This window comes from Taeniopygia guttata, chromosome 3 (genome assembly GCF_048771995.1).
Source record: "Taeniopygia guttata chromosome 3, bTaeGut7.mat, whole genome shotgun sequence".
Taxonomy (NCBI): Eukaryota; Metazoa; Chordata; class Aves; order Passeriformes; family Estrildidae; genus Taeniopygia; species Taeniopygia guttata.
In genome coordinates this window covers 50620855-50637607 of record NC_133027.1, presented here as the reverse complement: position 1 = coordinate 50637607, position 16753 = coordinate 50620855, and the positions used below count along the sequence as shown (strand labels likewise).

Genomic DNA, 16753 nt, shown 5'->3' with positions numbered 1-16753 from the left:
GAAAATGACTGAAAAGGCTTGGGATGATGCTGTGCAGGGCTGGAGTGGGACTCAATGTTTTTTGAGGGTCCCTTCCAACACAGCTTATTCTGTGATTCTGATGAGTCCAACTTGATCAGTAGTATGAATGGAAGTGTAACACAGGGATTAATTTCTTTTCTGTGTAGCCAAAAGGACTTCCCAAGTTCAAATATCTTCTATGCAGATTGAAAAATTGCTACCAATAACTGACCAGAAGAAAAAGAAGAGAGTCAGAGAATGCAGTATGTATGTCTGAATTAAGGATCTCTCTGGTCTCCACTCCCTATATTTGTCTTGCAAACCTTGTGCTGTGCAACCTCTGGTTGAATGCACCACGCCAACATAATTACACAGATACTTCAAAACTCCACATCAGAGCTGCTCCAGCTGTGAATGAGTTGTGCAGGTGTCCTGGCAAAAACATGCCAGGTTTTAGGACCTGTCTAGCCTATTAGGAATGTTTGGTGGGTCTAACATCACCTAGTGAAGTTATGAGATGGATTCAGTGCTCCATGACAGAGGCTATGGAGCATGCTTTCCAGAGGGAAAACATTTGGGGTAGTACAAAGCAATAATATTCCAGAGGTAGTATTGAGTATTGTCTCAGGTAGATCTCAAGGGCTTGATCTTGGTTTAGGGTTTGGGCTTTGTCTTACTTCATTCCTACTGTTTTTACTACTAGGAGAAAGATACAGCCCTGTACTGGGCTGTTATTTCACAGTCCCCAGGTCACCATATTGAGATTCTGGAGTTCCTTGAGAAGTGCTAGAAGCTGTATTCTTCAGGACATTTGAGAGGATGCTGAAGACAATAATGTTAAATTTTATGAAATCACAATTTTTTTTTTTTTTTTTTTTTTCGGGGGATTTACTATGTCACCAAGTAAGTTGCTTCTAGATGTACCTTTTGTGTTTCTTTGAGCCAGAGAACTGGATCATAAGGGAAAATATTATAGAGCTTTCAAAAAAAGGTAGTATTTTTTTCTAATTCCAGCAGTGCTAAAGAAGATTGAAGGCTAAACTAATTGTTGCCATCATTGTTTGTTAACTGAAGTCATACTGTATTTAGCAAGATGCTTATGTAACACTGTCTAAAATGTCTTTGTACTCAGAAAAGGTCATAAGTAAATCACTTTGAAGCTTAATCAGTGGAAGTACAGGACAATTTCTGAATTTCATTATAAATCTAGTTTAAATGCAGTGAAGTCAGCAGAGTTACTTGGGATTTACAGTAAAGTATGTGCAGAATATGGCTCCATGATTTTAAATACTTTATCCACTGTGTAGCTATTATACACTTGTTAGCAAGTTAGACTGAATAATTGTAAAAAAGAGACTTAGCATACAAACCCATAAAATACTAGCTATAGGACAAAAAAGTGAAAACTTTCACATTGTTAATTATACAAAAATGTTTTCTAGTGTTCCTACAACAGCGAATGTAGTGTTCCTACACCTAGTGAATGTTTTATGTAGGGATTACAGTAAATAGTTTTGTATGTAGGACATTTTAGAATAGGACAACTTCATAGTTGTGGTTATCTTCTTGATCCATTATGTATTTTTGTGATCTGTAAAGAAAGACATAAATCCTTTGGAGGGAGAACAGCTCTCCGCAGGAGCCTGGTTTAAGTTCCTCTTGAGCTAGTTTAGATCCCTGGGTTTGCTGGTTTGTGTTTTTTTGGTAATCAGATATCAAAGCACTTTCACCACCTCAGATCACACAGAAGAAAAGGCAGAGCCCTTTGCTTCAGGATATAAATGTGCCATCGATTGTGCTGGGGAAGAAAAGGCAGCAGGAGGAGACTACTTGCAGCACAAGTGGTCTGTTCCTTTTCTGGAGCAGCTGAAAATGAAATTTGATTTGAGGTGTAAAACAAATCTTGCACTTCTATATAACTGCTTATGAAGAACACAGTAAAAGGTAAGAATTTAACAAAGAATAAAAATCATAGAATCATAGAAATCACGTTTGGCTTCACAAGACTTATATGCAGGTCTGTGTCAAAACTTTCACAGGAGTCTCGGAATTTAGATCCAAAGCCTGGGTTTTTTTCAGTACTAAGAGGAATGATGTAGAATGTAGAAGAGGGGAAAGAAACCAGAAAGCTACTGGTGCAATAGACATGTAGTCCATGTAAAACAACATCTCTTTCTTGGGATTCCTGCATGGCTTTCTCTAGATTGGACCTATAGAGTCTTACCACTGCTGAGCAAACTGCAGCTCCTGCCTCTCTGAGCTTCCTGTACTGTTCACTGATTTGTGTACAAAAAATGCTGCAAACCTGGCCCTGGAAGTAAAAAATAAAATGACAGGAAGGTTTTGTTCAGTGCTCTTGTTTTGAGAGATGCTTTAGGCTGTGCAAAATTCCAAGGAGTGGTTTTTCCTGTTTATTTTCTAATGATGAACTTTACAGTGTGCAAATATGGGAGGTGCAAATATATGAGGTAATTTTCCTGCAGAAGCATCATGGAACAGGCAGATAAAACAGCACAGGAGTATTTAGGAGTGTTATTTAAAGGTAAAGTGTTGAACAACGCAAGTGAATGTTAAATTCATTGCCAAACACAACAGCTTTTGTGCGTGCTTCAGAAAATAATCATGGAAGTATTTTTTGTGAAATCTCTTTTGTTTGTATGTTTTGCTATGTCACTACAAAAAAAAAAAAAAAAAATTCTCTTCCTCCTGGGAGAATTTAGTGTGACAATCACTTTTTGAGACAGGCCAGTTTGGAAGACAAGGTGCAGCTGTGTCCCCTGAGGAGGAAAGAACACTGTTCCCAGATATGTCCTGGCCCAGGAGCACTATGACTCCCATCAAATAGCCCTCTGCTCCAAGGGAAAAGCTTGCCCCTCTTTTGGCTGGACACCTTTCTATGCCACAGTGGCTCTGCCACGCAGCAGGAGCAGTGCTGGGGTGCTCCCTGGCAGGCCTCTCCAGCAGGACAACGCTTGATGCACTGGCATTGAGTTTTCCCACAGCAAGATGCCCAATTTGCTTTCAAGTTCAGCAAAGAAGCAAGTGAGGAGGCAGCCTGGCTCAGACTGACTTTACTCGTGATGTGGCTCTCTGCCTGCTGGCTCAGTCTGCTGCCAGGCCACCCGTGCTCCAGTGGGTATCCAGGCAGCACCGGGGGCAACTCTTCACCTGGAAGATAAGTCTGTGAGGCAGCTGTGGGGCAGCTTTGGGGCCAGAGACTTTGCCATTAGCCAGACTCCCCAGGACCCTGTGCAGCTCAGGGAACAGGTTATCTTTTAGAACACCCAGGGATCCACCTATCTCAAATGAGAACAAGACCAAACTGATCTTGATTTATTTTCTTTAGGAAAAAAAAAAACCCAACATAAAAAAGTGTTATCCCACTGATGCTAGGCATCAATAAGGGCAATAATAATGCAAACCTAGGAATGGGGGGGTTGAACATTTATCCCTGTCTTCTCTAAGATTAGTCTAGTCCTCCTACGCATGCAACACTTTCTATCAGTTACTTGATAGGCCATCATTATGAATTACCCAGTGATTTGTTGATTTGGCATGTATGCAGTGATTCCTCTGGTAAAGAAAGCCAAGAGAATTCATTTCTGACAGGAAGTTTCTGAATAACTAGAGATGGAGTGCCACTAGAGATGTATTCAGATTATTTCCTTGTGAAATGGGCAGAAATATTTTAAAAAGGCTTTTTTTACTAGGCTTAATACTGTATTTTCAGTGCTGACATAGTTTATGGAAATCAGTTTGAATTTTGTTAAAGGTCTGAGAGTTGTGTTGATAGTGATTCTTTGTTTTAATTACTGGAACATCAATCTGCATAAGTATATGAAATTACTGAAAACAAAAAAAAAGCATAAGAGCATCAGACACTTGGGTCTTGTCTGCATGTTCTGGTGGCAGGGCTGAGTATAGTGTGAAGAACATGACCAGAGCAGCTGGTTTCTGTCAAATGGCATCATGATGGCATAAAGGAGGGTGCACTGGGCCCTGCTGGCTCTATCATTCATGCTCTGCAGCTCAGCTGATGTAATTTCCTCTGATGGTTCTCTCTCCTCTCTGCAGTATCCTGGGGAGCTGCACGGCATTGCCCATTCATGCTGCACTTGATGGATAGCAAAGTGAACCGGAGTGCACCATCCAAAAAGGCAGCAGTGCTGCCTTCCCATTAATATTCCCATGTATCCTTTTGGGGAGTTCTAGGGGTAAAAATCACCAAGTCTGGAACTTGTTACCTACCAAGCCTGGAAATCGTTACTTTACAGACGTGGCAATGTTGATGTAAGGCCTTGTGGCTTTGCAAAATAATGCCATCTGTCCACTAAGATTAATCAAGCTAAGATTAAACACACATCTCTCTTTACAGACCAGTCACTATGTGTCAAGGGCAGCATCTTTTGTTCACTGACCTGTAACATGATTTGTAAATCCATTTGTCTCGTTTTATGTTCATGTGTCTCCTTTGAAGGTTTTTCTAGTATACTAGCACCCATGTAAATACACTTCGTGAAGCAAGCACCTTGATTAGATTTTGGCTTGTGCAAATATTTTATCCTAAATTGCATCTTCCAAATAGCCACATTTTCTTGCTTGTCCAATATAAAAGCTTGCCTCACACACTGTTGCTCTGGTGCCAAATTACTACAGCTTTAACTCTCCCACAGAAATATTTGTGTGCAGAATTGGTTTTGTGCATGTTTTAAAGCTTCACCCTGCAGTAAACGCGCTGTTTACTGAGTACTTGAATTTATTTAGCAAAAAAGTATGAAAAAATGTAAATATTAAACAATTATATAGCATTTAAGAGGTAAAGCAATACCTCTTCATGATCAACCAGAAATGTTTTGTCTAACAAAAAGCCCATATGTAATGGTATACTTTAATAATTACATAAAGGAAAGACAGAAACTTTTATTCTTTCTTAAAATAAGTTAAAATAACAATTTCTGAAAGTCAAATCCTTGATTGCTTCTGCTTAAGTTTAGTCTTCTTTAAGAACAGCAAAAATTTTTCAGTAAATTCCTCCCTCTCCTTCCCTGAGTTCTTGAAACTCTAAAGGAAGCAGGTTTTAGATAAGTAGTTAAATCATTTTTCCATAGCCAAATAATTATGTTTTGTTTAGAAACTGTAAACAAATGAAATTGGGTTCTTTTTTAATCTATGTTGCCAGCATGAAATTAAATACAGCTGCTAGAACTAACATTTATAATGGATGGTACTGCAAAAAGAGCAGCTTTGAGTGTCGCCTTGACTGGCTGGATATATTTCCTATTTTTCAATATGAATGAAATGAGAAAATACAGGGTATTAATGCTCAACAGATCTTTTAGACAGCAACTTTCAGTCTAATTGCATGAAGAATTATATGTAAAAGATCATTACACAACATATCAGTCTGAAGAGCATCATCCTTGTGGCATTGCTAAGGGCAGGGAGATTACAACAACCATCTCGTGCCTTGTCTAAGCTCTTTATTTTTATTTGGCTCTGGCTTGAAAGACATAAAAATTCTAGATTAGAAATCCAGCATACTAGATGCTTTTGTGAGTAACCCAGGTTAGTTTTAAATTGCATAGGTTCTGTGGCTTGTTCTGTGCATCCTCAAAGCGTCACCTACAAAGCCACTGCAAGGAATAAAGCTGTGGAGCCCTGCACATACATCAGATCCAGAGCGAGTCTGTGGCAGGCAGAGCTTGGAGCTGGCTCCAGTCCCCTCGTGGTGCCAGTCTGTGCACACAGCATTTGGGGTGTGACCCAGGCTGCGAATTCCTTTTTAAAAGGTTGCATGGTGGCAGTTGTCTTCAGCTGGGAAAGGGTTTTCTGTCTCAGCAGAGGACACCGATCCAGATAGACAGAAAAGCATACTCAGGTGAAGTTGGCAAGTGATATACACCTGGTGAAAGGGTAAGTGAATGCAAAGCCTTAGAGCCCTACCTGTACAAAGAGCTTGTGCTGTTTCCTGGGAATGCAGTCAAACACAGACCATGGACACCATTCTCAAGGGAGGTTATAAAAAATATGGGGAACTTCTGGTTCAGATAACACTATACTTTCCAGCCTGTTGACTATATCTTCTTGCTACAGGCTATAAAGCTGCATCTAAGTACAAATTAATCAGAGCAATTAGATTTTTCCATACAACCTGAAAACAAGCATCCCAATTTATATTTCCATCTATGTGGAAAACTGCACGTTTCCCAAATAAAATCCAGCTGGGTTGCTGGAACTCTGCTGTCAGGAAGGTTTTCATTGGTGTGCACTGAAAATCTGGATCCTGTCGTGCTCAGTGCCCATACTCTGTTTTATAGCAGGATTTTTCTTTCTTCAGGCAGCGTTGGGAACACTGACATTCACCCAGCATGTTTCCTCTGTGCTGAATTCCTCTACGTTGAATGACTAACAAGAGACCAAGGAACACTCTGAAGATATCTTTTCATTGGTAATGCTCAGATTTTCCATTCATTGCCAAGACACAGCATCCATTTCCAGCAGTAAATGTCATGCACACAATAGCTCTGCTGTCGGTGTGAAAACCTAGCTTAACTAAAGGAGGAGGCATAAAAGATCAGAGCATATCCTCTGTGTGCAAAACTGTACAGTCCAAAGTACGTTTCGAACTCCCAATTTGAAATAGATGGATTAGATAGGGTTGTGTCCTAAGGCTTCATTATCTGCCTGCATCAGATGTAAGCTTTTTTTTTTTTTTTTTTTTTTTTTTTTTTTTCAAATTTGAATCATCTTTACATGTTGAGGCACTAAAATGGATTATGGTCCTTACCTGGCCAAAAGAAGGGAGCATTTGTAGAAAGGTTTGCAGGCTACAGACCTGACTGCATGGTCTTCATGTGGGTGAACAGTGTTTGTGGGAATGTTAAGAGACACTGGAGATTCTTGTTCTTAGCTTGGAGAAGACAGCATCCCAGAGGCTGTGTTTAGGCAAGCAGGCTATAAGAGGGATGGCAACAGAAGATGGTATAGGACAAAGGAAAGCAGAGCCAGCAAAGTCTCAGTGAAAAACAAATGCTGGGGAAAACGTCTGAGGTAGTCACTGAACCAGAAGCAAGACCCAAATCAAAATCTGAATCTGCCTTGTAGATTGATCTTCAATGCATAGCCTGTAAATTGATTCCAAAGTAGTATAATTCCTCAGTGCAGAAGTGTTCCATGTGTATGAGACTATTTCCCCAGCTTTATATAGTCAGAGACAGATAAAATCTGATTTGAAAATAATATAGCGTGCAGTGAATAAATTATATGCTCCGGCATTTGGTGGTGTTTGTGAGATATAATTCTATTTCTAGTGCAGTGTAGGCTTAAATAGCCAAATGGTGTTTATAGGAGATGGGCTGCTGCATTCCTTTTCAGTTTGCTAATATGCACTCGTCTGCTGAAGTAAACCAGCCCTGCACTGAATAAATACATGGAACTCTCTTCATCTGTGGGATGATGTGAATAAACCATCATGGCCTCACTGGAGATCTATGCATCGTATCTTAAATTGTGAAAAAAAATCAAAAAATTTAAACTGACTATGCTAATTGGATGCACTTTCAGTCTGTATGCCTTAACTTACTGAGTTGAAACTTGCATTAAAAGTAATCTGTAGCTGGAAAATCTTTATGATGGACACTGTAGAATTCCAGCAAGATTGTTGAGAAGTGCAGTTTGTTTTTGTAAAGGCTTTAGCATCTTTGTTTTAAGTGTGTTTAAACCATAAATGCTATTAAGTGCTTATTTTATTGCTGTTCAGCACTTTCAGGGTTGCATTAGGAAATGAGGACACATTATTTTGACTTGATTATCATGGAAAACTTTATTTTGTACAGTCCTCCAGGCAGAGCACAGAAACATGAGTTCTGTGCTGGTGATTATACTACACAAGTGGGGCTACCATGCTGTGTAGTGCCACCAGCAAGCCATAAAGAGGTAGGGAAAAATATGATCTTTTATGACTGAGCTGACGACTCTCAGTCACTGGAAAAAAAATAAAGCTAAAACAATGGAGCAAATGTTTATGATTTTCTTATTAATGTAATTTTCACTGCTACAAAGTGATTCTAAACACAAAGCACTTTGGGAATTGTGATAAAGATTTGCTCTCGGTTTTAGAGTAGATCTCTTTCGCTACAGTGACCCAAACAATCCCCCAAAACTAATGTCTGAACTTGTGTAGCTGCAGTTATTGCAGTTTTAGAAGGCATCAGGCTTCATTCAGAATCCTGCTTTCAGTCTCCAAAAATTCAAATTCTGTCTGGATAAGGAAGGTGCTGAGCCAAAGCCCTTGATCCTTTCTTCTCAGCTCTTGTAAGGGTAGTAGCTCAGTGTAAAGCTTCAGCCAGTTCTGCTCAAGCAGCTCCCCCCTACCCTTTTACTGAGAATCATTTTAGCTGAGATTGTTGGTGTGATCAGCTAATTAAGCCAGACAGAAGCAGGCAGAAAGCCAAGGCATGATTTTTCACTTGCAGCATCTAGGTCTTGAGAAGGAAATTGTTAACATGTGGTTGCTATCTTGCCACTTGGAAATGAATAGTTGTGCTTAAACACTGTTTCACTATGGAGGGGGACTCTGTAAATGGAATTGCAGGCCTTCCTAACAGGAACAAGGACAGATCACAAACAAGGTAACCAAAGCAACAGCTTGATTGTTGATATTAATGCCCAGAAGGGAATATGTCTTTTAGTTTTTCTCCATGGCTTTCTATTTTATCTTTCTCTCATTTAACAATGATCCATATTCAAGTAAGAGTAAGGACAATGCAAATTGAAAGAAGGAAATAACTGTCCTTTTGCTTTTGGACTAGCTGGGATTGATCTTCATCTTTCTCAGAAATCCTGGTGTATACACAGTGAGCAGGGTTGGCTGCTTGGTTTGAATTTCTCTTTGTTTACGGTGACAAAAAAGACCTCAGCTTGTAAGCAAAGCACTGAGCAAGGATGTGTCCTGAAGGACAGGAACAGCTGGCCCTTCTGGAAGCTCTGCTGGGTTGTGTGGTCTCCAGGCCAATTTTGCTTACAGTATGTGAATTATCTGCATATCCAATTTTATAAATTATTCCAAAGACGAATTAGTATAATGTTACTCTCCAAACTTCCCTCCTACCCTCTCCAAGATGAAGCAAATCTGCAGGTTTTCAGAGTTTTCTTCTCACCCTTTTTCTGTTTCTCCTTGTCTCCTTTTTTCCTACTGACTGCCCCGAATTCATGAAAGCAGGCAAGAAAAGACTTACCAAGCTACTTATTTTTCTGCCTAAAAGTTTTGCATCAAAGAAAGTTGGAATAGTTTCTGAACTGAAGAGTTTTTGAAGAGAACATGAAAGCTCCAAAACCTGATACTGTCACATTCCTACTACTTCATGGTACATATATATGTTTCTGTGTAGCATCCAGAACATTACATTTGACTGTTGCTATTTAGTGAGAACTGACAGTGCACTTCATGCTGTTCAAGAGGCAAATGAAAATTCAGATCTCCTACCAGGAGCCTGTTCCTTATTTCTGAAAAACTAACTATGCCTTAATTTTAGTCTGGGAGTTAATGTTATTTCAGAATTGTCTTCTTAATCTCCATCATTCCTATTCTGCAGATGTGGAAAATCACCTTCTTTACTATATCTCCCATGACTCTCTTCATTACCATCTGCTAAGGATCCAAAATCCTTTATGAGCTTGCTGCTAATTTCAACCCCCCCCTTTTTTCTTTCAAGAAAAACAAAACCAAACACCAAATCCCCACTACCAAGACCCAAAAAAAAAACCCCAACCCAAACAAAAAACCAGTCCATCTGTAGAGCTGCTGAACAACTTACCAGCAGTAAGAAAGAACAGCTTTCAGAGACCCAAGCCAATACTTCTGCTTAGGTCAGCCAAGAGGAATTGTCTTTTCTTGGGTACATCCTATACCCGTCTCTTCTTTCCAAGGGAAAACAGTTTTCACTAGGCAAGCTGATACTCTGCCAGCCAGAGAAACTTGTACTGTTTGAAAATCTAGAGCTGTCTTTAATAAAAATCTTCAGTCTAATATAACCATTCTTTCTCTCTTAGCCATCTGGGTAGTATTAAAGGGTTCCGACAATAGTATTTAATTGTATTAAGAAAGCAGCAATTTTCTAAAAAGTGCATTAATTTTTCATTTTATCTGTTCTTTGATACTTTTTTCTAACAGCCGTGCACAGCGTAGAGGTATCTGAACTGCTTGGATTCTCCCTGTTTATTTTTTAAAGGAATTGAAACTGGTTAATAATAGTGACAGCACTGTTAACAACAAAATCAATTTTAGTCAAAATGTCAGTTCACTGAGCTATGAATAAACAGATCTATGGCTAGCAAGCACATTTAGCACTGTCTAACAGGAAAACACTAAAACTGGAGAGCCCTGGACTCCCTCCCTAACTCCATAGTGGACTGCTGTGTGCTCAGTTTTCATCATCTTCGAAATGGCCACAGCAGGACTCACTCCCACAAGTTTGGAAGTGATGTCTGCAACTGCAAGGCAGAATAAGAATGAAAGATTTTGAGGAGAGGCTCTATACCATGAAGGCCTGAAGGAACAGATATTTTACACCATCTCTTTGAAAGCCTCAACACACACCCACACATGGATTGTCATGAATAACTCTGATGATGCATTTGCCAGCTATTCTGCAGAAACAAGCAAGCCAGTAAATGAGTTGCCTACTCATTTGCAGTGGTTGCGCAGGGCTAAAGCTGTTGGCAGTGCCTGCATCAAAGCTGAAATATGATGGAAGGATTTGTGTTGTGTATCCTGAACAGGGGCAGGCCTGCATAATGCTGATTTGCTGTCCAGCAAATGCTATTTCCTGACACTGTGACATGCTCGCAGGGGCAGGTCTCCCTCTTTGCTGTGCCGAGCAGTAAGTCCAGCCAAGTCTGCTCCTCTTCTGTTTAATCTGTGACTGTGTGACCAACTGTCAAATCTCAGGAGATTCTATGGAGCTAGCTTTGTATTTAAAAATAGAGCTGATAAGAGTGTGGGTGAGGGAAGAGCACATTCAGAAATCTGGCTTTTTGTTCTTCGTGAGAACTCTCTCTCTCTCTCTCTGACAGATTTTGCAAAGAGCTCACTATATGGGGGATGAAGGCTTGAGAAAACCTTACCCTGAATTCCTTCAAAACTGTCCTCTGCTGAGATAGCTTCCTATATGATTTAAGCTGCACAGCTGAGTGGATAATTTGTTCTATAGTCCTAATGTGCTTATTCATCCTTCATACAATCATTGGAGTCATTACTGAGGTCCAGTCAGTCAAATTGATAGGACAAAGGGTGATGGCTTTAAACAGACAGAGGGCAGGTTTAGATTAGATATTAGGAAGTGGTGGATTCCCTATCCCTGGCAGTGTTTCAGGCCGGGTTGGACCGGGCATTGAACAACCCAGTCTAGTGCAAAGTGGCAGGAGGGTTGGAACTAGGTGATCTTTAAGGCCCCTTCCAACCCAAACCATTCTGTGATTCTATGGCTCTATGAAATTACTTTTCAAGCCTTTGCAAGTGGGTTTGCAAACTTGCAAAGCTTCCCCACAGAGCAGTGCCACAGGACCTTGAGCCCTTGTCCTCTTCAACATGGAACAAGTAACTCTTCTCTCTGACCATTTGTCTCTGGTAAATTCAATCACAGAACTTGTAAGTCCATATTGTGCTGCTCTGTATGGAATCAGCACCGGGCAGGGAGGACCTGCAGTATGCAGCCTGAGGCCTGTGCTGTGGAAATGTTTGATGTGGCTTAGTTTCAGGGGCTGTAAAACCCTATATTGCAGTACTACTTGGGACAGGAAAAAGAATTTCTGTGAGAAATCCTTGTAGCTGGAGATATGGTTGGTCAGGACTCTACAAAAAACATCCATTTCAGTGACTGTTCACTTGCATTTTAAATAAATGAGTCTTTAGCAAAGAGTCTTTTACCATATGGTCCAGTTTGAGTACCTATATATACTTCATGTAAAATTATATTTGAAAGTCGTACAAAAAATGCTAAAAAAACCCCAGGGAAAATAAGGGACTCATTAGATAAGGAAACACAATTCACAGCCTCTCAAATTAGATATCTGGATCTGCTTACCAATTTGGCTCACTTGCCAGCTCCATGGAAGTTACTGTATTTACAACATATCTGCTCTTTTTAAAGATGGAACTAATCTTACAAAATTTTATTTTCTTCTCTGTTCATACAAATTTGAACCCCTAAAAGGTCCTGTTTCATTCATGATGGTGAGCTCCAAGAGGGTTTCAGTATATTTTTTTCTTTGTATTTTTTACATGCATGGAGCATGTACCTGATGGAAACAAAATGTTGATAATTCATCAGTATTTTAGAACTTTTTTGTGCTTCAGAACTGAGGTGTACATTTTTCGAGGTGAAGTTTTTTTTCTGAACATTCAATGTGCCTCATAATGGCATTTTTCCTGGTGATTTTTAATGCTTTTGTAGAGACAGTTTCAGCAATTAAAGCACAACACAGCAAATACTAAATATAGATTTGAGTGGAATGCCTGGTAGTTTTTGTTCTACACAGCTCGGTTTCCTTATCTCTGGGCAAGGGAGACTGGTTTACTTAGATTGGAATGTATAAGCTCAAAGATATACAGCACTGAGTACATATGGTTATGTTGTAGAGCCTTTAGAGTTTGTAACGTACTTCTAGGCTTTAGATATTTCAGTTTACTCTAGAGGTCTGTTAGAGTCAGCTTTCAGAGGTTATGTGTTCCTGCCTACTAGTAACATCTGAAAGCAGTAACATAAAAATGCAGCAAATGTGTTTTGGAAATACTGATTCATTTTATCATTTTTTAAAATTAGCTCCTGATTTCTACCTTAATATGATGCAACATGTATGGGGTTTTTTGTGTTTCCAATCCAAATTTTGAGAGTTTATCCTTGCTGCAACCATCTTGGTGAAGGACAAGGAGTATTTTAATGTATTTCAAGATATTTCATTGTAGCTATCTTCTTATTTCTTTCTTAATTTTCCTGTTCTATCTGTTAACTGCAGTGGCTGTGCTAAGTAAAGATCTTGTCATGGTGACTGCTGGGGCTGTGTTCCAGCAGGGCCAACACCATGAAAGGCTCAGTTAACATATTGTCAGTGGTGTCACTGAGCAAGGACTTCCATGAATGAACTGACTTCATGGAGCATTCGCTGGGGTAGCATGCAGATGGGAGTTGTGTGTATGACTGCCTCTTGCACTTCCTTAATGTATTTTTGTCACTCTCCATTTTGGCTTCCTGACTGCTTGTTGTCTCCTGTTTCAGTATCTTTTTTTTTTTTGTAATTTTCACACTGGAAGCTTGTGCATAATGTTGTTTTGGAAGGATGCAGCCAGATCCAGATTTTTAGTTAAGCTATTTATATTTTCCTATTAATGCATTTTGTTTGGGTGTTTCAAGTTTCTTACCTTGTGAACAGATGGGAATTACTTTTCCTTCAGAAGCCCTGGAGACATTCTCATGTTCTGGGTTGACCTTCTGATGCTCAGAAGATAGCAAGACCAAGAATTAAATGGTCAAAGTATAGAGCATACTTGTATCATACTGTCCTGCACTAACCAGAAAATTGCAACTGTGATTCTTCAGTTTCATTTTAATTGATTTAACCAGATATTCTTACTCACAATATTAGAATGGTACAGCAACGCACTACATCATGTGCAATTCTTAAACCATGGGATTCCTAAATGAGTGGGAGTGTCCCCAACAATTCCAGCAGCAATACTTAAACTTCTATGCTTCTTTTACTCATGTATATTGAGAGTTACATGCTCACTTAGGAGCTTGATTTCTTGTTGTTTTCTAAGTGACCAAAGATCAGGTTACATGTTTACTCCTCCCAGATCAATTTGGTCACTCAAGTAATGTGTTAAAATAGAATGATCTTACAGCCAAGCCAGAGCTGCAAAGTTACTTTTAATAAGCACTCTTGTCTGTGTTAATTTTAAGTCAAAAGCAAAACAGTCTAAAGATACTGTGGTGGATTCAAACACATATCATATACTGAGGTCCCATAAAACAAATGTGATAGGCACTGCTGGTCAGTACAGCCCAATTTGTGTGTTTCAGTGATTTTCTACCTTCTTGGGTAAAAAGGGTTTATCTAAAAATGCATGTTCTATATGTTTATTAGTTTATTGTGGGAAGGCACAACACAACATAAACAAATTATGCTTTACAGAGCCAGGCATATCCAAACCAGAGTGTTTTCTAAGGCTGCCTGTCCTGCACACCAGGCAGTTTCCAGCAGTGCCTTGGCTGATGGCTGCTAGTCCTTGCATGTTGTACAGGAAACAGGCTGGTTCTGAGACATCTGTGACATCTGAGACATCTTGTTGGGTGATGGGTGGGTATAGAAATGCCCAATTAAATTGGATTTTATTCCACCAGCATAGAATACCTCATCATTTTACTTATGGCATTCTCACTACTGAGAGAAAAAAAAAAAATTATAATAGTGATACATTATTGTAGCATATAGTACATAATTAATTATTCTAGAATCAGTGTCAGTGATTTTTATAGAATAAGAGTCAATGAGAAAAAACAGGGTAGGGAGCCTCATTAAGTTATAGTATTTATAGTTACAGCATGAAATAAATTTTTCCATCCGACTTTTACATATGGGCATATGACAGTACTGAGCTAACTAAACTAAGCGCTGGCATAACTCCATTGACTTTGCTGAAATTTCATCCCTTTGCAGCAATATTGGGTTTGGCTCAAACACAAGAGACCAGATAATTTTCTGACTGGTAATGCTCATAGCTTGTATTTCTGACTTGGAATAAACAAACAACATATTTCAGGCTATAAGCAGATAATGACGGCCTCTTGGAAGAAATTTCCATTTTCAAATATTCAAACAACATTGCATTGCTGGCTGGTTGTGCTGTAGAATGTTTGGCCTTCCTGTAACAGTTACTTATAATTTAAAATTCTGATTTACTGCAAAGTTATATAATTCACCAGGAATGTTTGTTGCAAAAGGAAAACAGGACTTACTCCTTTGAACACTGAGGTGGAAAAAGGCCAGAAACCTGAACTACATGGTCTGATCCTTTGTTTCAATGACTGCATACAAGTGGTTGGTTTTTGATTAAGCTTGAAAGCAGGTAGGTTTAAACAGGTCAGGCTAAATGCTGTTTTTGTGCTTCTAATACGGCAGTTACTTCATATTTGAGGTGGCATTTAATATATATAAAGAAGCTTAAGAAACTCTACAAGTTATTGTGTAGTTATATATATATCATCCAGTTTTGGATGCATCATCCTCTGCACTCATTTTTCTGGGTGTAACATGGAGTAAAACAAGTCTGCCTTGAAGAAAAATGCCAGCTATAAAAATTTGAGCATTGTCAGTGGCAGTGGGATCAAAACCCTGAACTGCAGCACTGCTGGGGCTTCCTGGGCTTTAGCATAAGTTTTAGCACAGAGAAACAAATACAAAAAGTATTGGTGCTCCTAAAATCAGATAGTGTGATCACAGAAAGTGAGAGTGACTCAAGGGGGCTCAAGAACAAGACAACTTGTGAGATTCTGTGAAACTCATGAAGTAAAGTAAAAGAAACAATTTAAAAAAATATTTTTGTGAAAGATAATGTCTTGCAAGAAAGCTGGATATGTTAGTGACTCCAGGGGAAGAGGTTCCCTGGCTGCTCTGGTACAGGCACTTAAACTTTATAGGAGCCAGACTTGGAAGCCTGGGAAAAGACCTGCCTCCAGCCTGTTGGTTTTTACATATTCTCTTCATCTGCTCCAAAACCATTTATATTTCCTCTTGTTTTCTATTGCCTTTGGGAAAAGGAAGGATGGAGGAAAGGGAAGATAGAAAGTAGAACTCAAAAAAATTCCCCTTGAGAAAAATATACCTGGAAAATCCTGTTTATCTTCATAAGTTACTGGTTAGCCACTCCACTGGTTAGCCATCACTGGATGCCACTCCTGCACTTGTTCTTCCTGCAATATCTGAGTTGATAACACAGTGTTGATTTAATTCTCTGTTATTTATTTTAAATTAATGTGATATACGCACACACACACAAAAAAAAAAAAAAAAAAAAACCAACAAAAAAAAAAAAGGTGAAAAATTCCTGACAACAAAGGGTTTTTTAGCAATGATGTAGATAATGTTTTAGGTGAAAATCTGATTCTGAAAGCTGGAACATTAAGAAGAATCTGCAATTTCAAGATGTTGGTAATAAACCATAGCTATGTTTATAGGTATGGTAACGGTGAGCTGCTTGGTTTGACTCTCTGTCACGGTGTAAGCTGTTAGTAAAAGTACATTGCAAAGCAGATTCAAACTGGTATCAACTGGTGCTCCTCTGTGAGACATGTGCACTCTCATTTGCTTGTAGAAAAGGAAAAAATAAGAACAATGTATATATAGTGTTATTTCACAATGTCTACTTTGCAGATATTAGATGACACAATTTATTGCTAATGCTGTGCAGTGCACTCTGTGTACTTTGAACGAAACATTTCAGTCTTTTATAGGCCAGCATGCCCCTACCAGCAGGTGAGCAGTTCCGTAGGTAAGCTAATCTGTTCTTAATTATAGTGACTCCTTATACAGTTTAACATCTTGCTTTGTAACATACACAGTTATTTTTTTGGAAAACAGGAGGAATTGTTTTAAGGCTTCTCAAAGGCTGCTAAGACTTTGCTAGGACACAGTGTTCAACTGAAAAAGTTGTGGGTGGAGGGAAAGAATTGCTGTACTTAGTGAAGTAACTCAGTAA

General features: G+C 39.1%; 1 protein-coding gene across 2 annotated transcripts in view; it reads left to right on the top strand.

Moving 5' to 3' along the window:
• Nucleotides 1–16753, top strand: part of CEP85L (centrosomal protein 85 like) — a 134786-nt gene that overhangs the window by 9841 nt on the left and 108192 nt on the right. The window contains exon 2 of one of the 2 annotated variants that reach the window (XM_072926806.1): nt 6338–6448. The exons of the other annotated variant lie outside the window; for it this stretch is intronic. The gene's annotated coding sequence lies outside the window, so the exon portion shown is untranslated. The remainder of the gene's footprint in view (nt 1–6337; nt 6449–16753) is intronic. 2 annotated transcript variants of the gene reach the window in all.